Source organism: Lynx canadensis, chromosome A2 (assembly GCF_007474595.2).
Source record: "Lynx canadensis isolate LIC74 chromosome A2, mLynCan4.pri.v2, whole genome shotgun sequence".
NCBI lineage: Eukaryota > Metazoa > Chordata > Mammalia > Carnivora > Felidae > Lynx > Lynx canadensis.
The window spans coordinates 7,355,544-7,361,371 of NC_044304.2; positions in this window are offsets into that span (position 1 = coordinate 7,355,544).

The window sequence follows — 5,828 nt, forward strand, 5'->3', positions numbered from 1 at the left end:
TGACGAGATGAAGTCATCTGGGATGGCCCAGAGCGCAGGGTCTGGTGCGGGTACTTCACACACTTTCCCAATACTTTCCCTGTCAGTTTCTGGAACATGGGGTCAATGATTAACCCTTGCATGTTTCTGCTGCCAGGAACAGAGACAGGGCCACCAGGCAGAGGACTGTCTTCCCACAGCCCACACCTCAGGAAGAACAACATAAACCAAGGTGGTATGGAAATAAAAATAGCTACATGCCCCTTGGAAGGTTATTATTTGCTTTGTATCCTCTAAGCACAATCCCATGGCATTATAAAGCAAGTTGCATTTACATTTTCTAGCTGTCCCATTAACAAGGTAAAAAGGAACCAGGGAAATTAATTATGATAATTGTATGTAGCCCAGTATATCCAACACATTATCACTTTAACATGTAACAAGGTAAAAAAAAAAAAAAAAAGCCAGGAACAACGTGGATGGAATAGAGGGTATTATACTAAGCGAAATAAGTCAGAGAGAGACAGATATCATATGATTTCACTCATATGTGGAATTGGAGAAACTCAACAGATGAACATAGGAGAAGGGAAGGAAAAGGAAGATAAACACAGAGAAGGAGGCAAACCATAAGAGAGTCTTTATCTTTTTTTTTTTTTTAATTTTTTTTTCAACGTTTATTTATTTTTGGGACAGAGAGAGACAGAGCATGAACGGGGGAGGGGCAGAGAGAGAGGGAGACACAGAATCGGAAACAGGCTCCAGGCTCCGAGCCATCAGCCCAGAGCCCGACGCGGGGCTCGAACTCACGGACCGCGAGATCGTGACCTGGCTGAAGTCGGACGCTTAACCGACTGCGCCACCCAGGCGCCCCCATAAGAGACTCTTTAAATACAGAGAACAAACTGAGGGTTGCCGGAGGGAGGTGGGTGGGGGGATGGGTTGGGTGGGTGATGGGCATTAAGGAGGGTGCTTTTTGGGATGAGCACTGGGTGTCATATGTAAGCGATGAATCACCAGCTTCTACTCATGAAGCCAAGACTACACTGCGTCTAACTTGGATTTTTTAAAAAAAACCCAGTGATGTGTTGTTTTACCTAAGTCTTCAAAATCAGTGTGCGTTCACCACTGATAGCACATCTGGGTTAGGATCTGCCACATATCAAGAGCTCAGATGCACATGTGGCCCATGGCAAAGGTCTACATGGCTTATCTAAACTAACTCGTGAAAACTGTACAACTCTATTCCCCTTTCAGAGATGGGGAAACAGAGTCCCAGAAAGCCTAAGGAAGAGTTAGCCATTGGCTCAAACTCAGACTGGTTCCAAAGCGTACCCCCTTGCCCTTTCTACTCTCCGGCCTCAATCCCAGCTTGAAGGAGTGTTGTGGTCAGCAAGCCTGCACTCAAGTCCCGGCAATGTCGCCTACTAGCTGGGTGTCCTGCATATTCTGCTTAGCCACTCTGAAACTCAGATCCTTCATCTGAAAAAGGGACAGTGATGCTGAAGCCAGAAGGTGGAGGGAAGATTGAGTGGCTGAAAGCCCTGAAGATACCACCCCCACCCCCACCCCCCTGAGACCCTGGCACCCAGCGCACCGTGGGTACATCCAGGGAACCTTAGCCACTGCAATTTTTCCACTTCCTGAAGTCATTTGAGCAGATCCCCAAGCAAGTTGCCCAACCTTCACACATAAAGCATTCTTGGAAATGTGTTTAAAGCTGATTTCGCAAAACTCAAACAATAGATTTCTGTGCTGTAAAGGACATCGCATTTACTAAGGAGTCCGCAAATGATGAAATCTCAAGCTACTTTGCATCTCTTAGGTGTCATTGTCAAAGATAGACTTACATGTAATTTTTTAAAGTAATTGGATTTATCTTATTGTGTATTTTTTGGTTCTGCTTACATAAGTGATGAGCGCTTATTGCAAAAAAAAAAAATTGTTACAGAAATATCCAATGTGGAGAGGCGCTTGGGTGGCTCAGTCGGTTGAGCGTCTGACTTCGGCTCAGGTCACAATCTCAAGGTTTGTGGGTTCAAGCCCTGCATTGGACTCTGTGCCCACAGCTCAGAGCCTGGAGGCTGCTTCGGATCCTGTGTCTCCCTCTCTCTCTGCCCCTCCCCTGCTTGTACTCTGTCTCTCTGTCTCTCTGTCTCTCCAAAGTAAATAAACATTAAAAAAATAATACAATAATAATTTAAAAAACAGCATGCATAATAATTGGGGTGCCTGGGTGGCTCAGTTAGTTAAGCATCCAACCCTTGATTTTGGCTGAGGTCATGATCTCATGGGTTCATGAGTTCGAGCCCCACATGAGTTCTGCACTGTCAGTGTGGAGCCTGCTTGGGGTTCTCTCTCTCTCTCTTCTCTCTCTCTCTGTCCCTCCCCCACTCAGGCTCTCTCTAACAAATAAACTGTAAAAAAAAAAAAAAAAAAGAAAGAAAGAAAGAAAAAGAAAAAGGCATGCATAATGCTTTAGTATGTTTTGCCAGTGTGCCCTCCCCAAAGGTTTTACCAACAGATGCCTTCACTAACAGTTTGGAGAGTTCCTTCCCCCCCCCCCCACCTCTGGGCACTGCTAAATTTCTTCATTTGGTAAAACTGGGGGGAAATTGACTAGATTATGAAAAGCACACACATTCTCCCAATAAGGAGGATGGAACTGGAGGGTATTATGCTAAGCGAAATAAGTCAGTCCGAGAAAGACAGACACCTGTGATCTTACTCGTATGTGGAGTTTAAGAAACGCAACAGATGAACATAGGGGAAGGGAGGGAAAATAAGAAAAACACACCCATGCTCCAATTGTGTCCGTTTTCTCCACAATTAAACTGGTCACCCAGCTTATGCCTCAAAGGCTTACGCCTCAAAGGGTCCGGCTGAAAGTCAAGAGCTTCCCTTCCCTCCACTCCCGCCGCCGCCCACTAAGCCCTTGGCCATAGTGGCCTTTAGCTTCCTGTAATGGACAAACCCCTTCCCACCTCATGCGCACGTGCTCCATCTCTTCAAGTAGGAAACTTCTTCACCCTTCGGAGAGCCTCAAGCCTCAAGTAAGTTCCCGAACCTGTTTTCCCATTGGTAATATCACCCACCCCCGCACCCCACCCCCACCCCACCCCCGCACCCCCCCTCACCAGGTTACCGAGAGGATCATATGAAATACATAGTTTCAAACACTTCTCACAGTGTTTCAAAGTGTTAGGACTTCAGCTCAAGAGGTACCTCCTCCAGGAAGCCCTCCCTGAACACCCTGCCCCAGGTCAGGTTCCCATGTTGTCCCCCTTTCTCATGGACCCTTCAGTTACTACTCTTTTTTTTTTTTTTTTAATGTTTATTTCTTTTTGACAGAGAGGAGGGGCAGAGAGAGAGGGACACTGAGGATCCAAAGCGCAGAGCCAGACATGGGGCTCGAACCCACAAACTGTGAGATCATGACCCGAGCCAAAGTCGGACACTTAACCAGCTGAGCCACCCAGGTGCCCCAGTTAATGGCTCAGTCTTTGACTCAATTATACCAACGTGTCAGAGGCTACACTTCTTATCAGTGTTATCAGCGCATGTATCTTCTCCCTTTCCACACCTTTTTACGAAGACAAAGGATGAAAGGCAGTAATGCTCATACCACACTGTACAAACAAGCCACACTGTCAGCCGGGCCAAGATGGTCACAAAGCTCAGTGAACTGTTGGTGGGTAGACAGCGCCCCCATGTGATCGCTGGAAATGTTTGTTTTTCTGTCCATCTACAAATGCCCCAATTCTACAAATGCTCCGGTTGTATCGGCTGTTTGTCCTTCCAGATCAACTGTCTAATACTCTGCATCCTGAGAGACTGACAGAGTGACTGGCTCCCTGTTCTCCTTGCCTTCCGGTGCAGCCAGAGACACTCCAGCAGGAGATGGGAGGATGGGAATGGGCAGAAGGTGGGGTCTTGATTCCCTCGCCCTGAATATAAACTGAATCTAGTGACTTGATTTTAACACACAGAGGGTAGCAGTGGAAGGGATGCTGTGTGACTTCCAACACTAGGTCATAAAAGATACACCTGGCTTTTCTTCTCTTGTTGGGTCACTTGCCCTGGGGAGGCCAGCAGCCAAGGTGGGGGCATACTCAAGCGACCCACGTAGGGAGGAATTGAGGCATCAGGCCAACAAGCACCCACCAGCCAGCCATGTTGAATGAGCCATCTTGGAAGCAGACCCTCCAGCCCCAGTCAAACGTTCAGGTGACTGCAGCCCCGGACCAAAATCTTGACTACGATATTTATGAGATTCCCGGAGCTAGAAAGCACAACAAAGCCACTCCTAGATTCCCTGATCCACAAAAAACTATATGAGACAGTAAGTTTATTGTTTTAAGTCACTGATTCTGGGGATAATTTGTTATGCAGCAAATAGAGAACAACTGGTCACAACAGTCCCATGCTCCTACCTCAGGACCTTTGCACTTGCTGCTTATTCTGCCTGCAACTCTCTTCACCCCCCTCCTTTTAGGTCTCCCCTCGGAGGTTACTTGCTACCACCTTCCCTGATCCCCCCCTCCTTTATCCATACTCTTACCCCAGTTCATTTTTCATTGTAGCACCTACTGTCTTCTGTCTTATTACATGTATCTTTCTTGTCTGTCTCCTCCGCTGGAATGTCAGCTCTAAGAGAGAAGGGATCTCTTTTGTTCGATGCTCAGTGCCTGGAACTGTGCCTGGTGTAGGGTAAGGGCACTGGCCATTAGGAGAATCTAACAGATGCGATTCATGTTGCAGCTGGATCAGTCTCCTACCTGTTTCCTGCCTGCTTGTCACCCACCCTGGCTGTGACCTCTCTCTCCAGTGGGTAAGTAGCAATACTATACTATACATAATATGTATATGCTGTGTATATGTATAACAAGAGAGCCCCTCCATGCCTCCCCACTTCCCTCAGGATAAAATCCCAGGTCCTCTATGCAGACTACAGGCCCCGCCCCCTGCCTGAAATTCCACATCCAGTCGCAAAGAACCATGAACTGTTTATATTCACTAATAGTTTCCAGGTGGGGTGCACAGACCCACAAACAAAGCTTCGGAGTTCAAGTAGAAGACAGTAGAACACCTATACTTTTTAATCTCCATTTTTGCTTGTTTGTTAAACAATATCTTTATACAATAGGGGCCCCTGGCTGGCTCCGTTGCTGGAGCATGCGACTCTTGATCTCAGGGTCGAGAGTTCAAGCCCCACCTTGGGCGTGAAGCCTACTTAAAAAAAAAAAAAAAAGAAAGAAAGAAAGAAAAGAAAAGAAAAAAGTTCTGGCCAAGAGCATGCTCAACCTTCCGATTTACAATGCAGATTCCTGGGAACCCCTGAACAGTCGACTGCTGCCGCACTCCTAGGGACCAGCAACCTGTATTTTTAACAAGCATCTTCCCCTTTGTCCAACTACCTGCTCCTTTGGCAGAGGCACATAGTAGGTGGCCCAGTGACTAGTTTGCCTACCCCACGCCAGGTGCTACTAAGCGCCCTACCCGGGGTCTCCAAGCCTGGCAAACACACATACCCAGGATGTAGCCACTGTATCAACCCATTTTACAGAGGAGTAAACTGAGGTTCAGAAAGGGGATGTAGCCCCGTTAAGAGACTCAGAGCTGGTAGGGGGCCCAGGTCCTAATTAGCGCCTGGTTCCTGCGGGAGGAGAGAAGAGGGTTATCAAGTGGGGGAGCGCGAACTGAGGGGGACACGGAGATCCAAGGCGGCGTTCCGATGCGGCCCCGCCCCCACGAGGGACGTGAAGACGCGGACCCCGCGCAGCGTGGGGACATGTGACCGACTGCAGAGGCCGCGCCGCCTCCACCGCCCGAGGTGCGCGCGCTCCGCC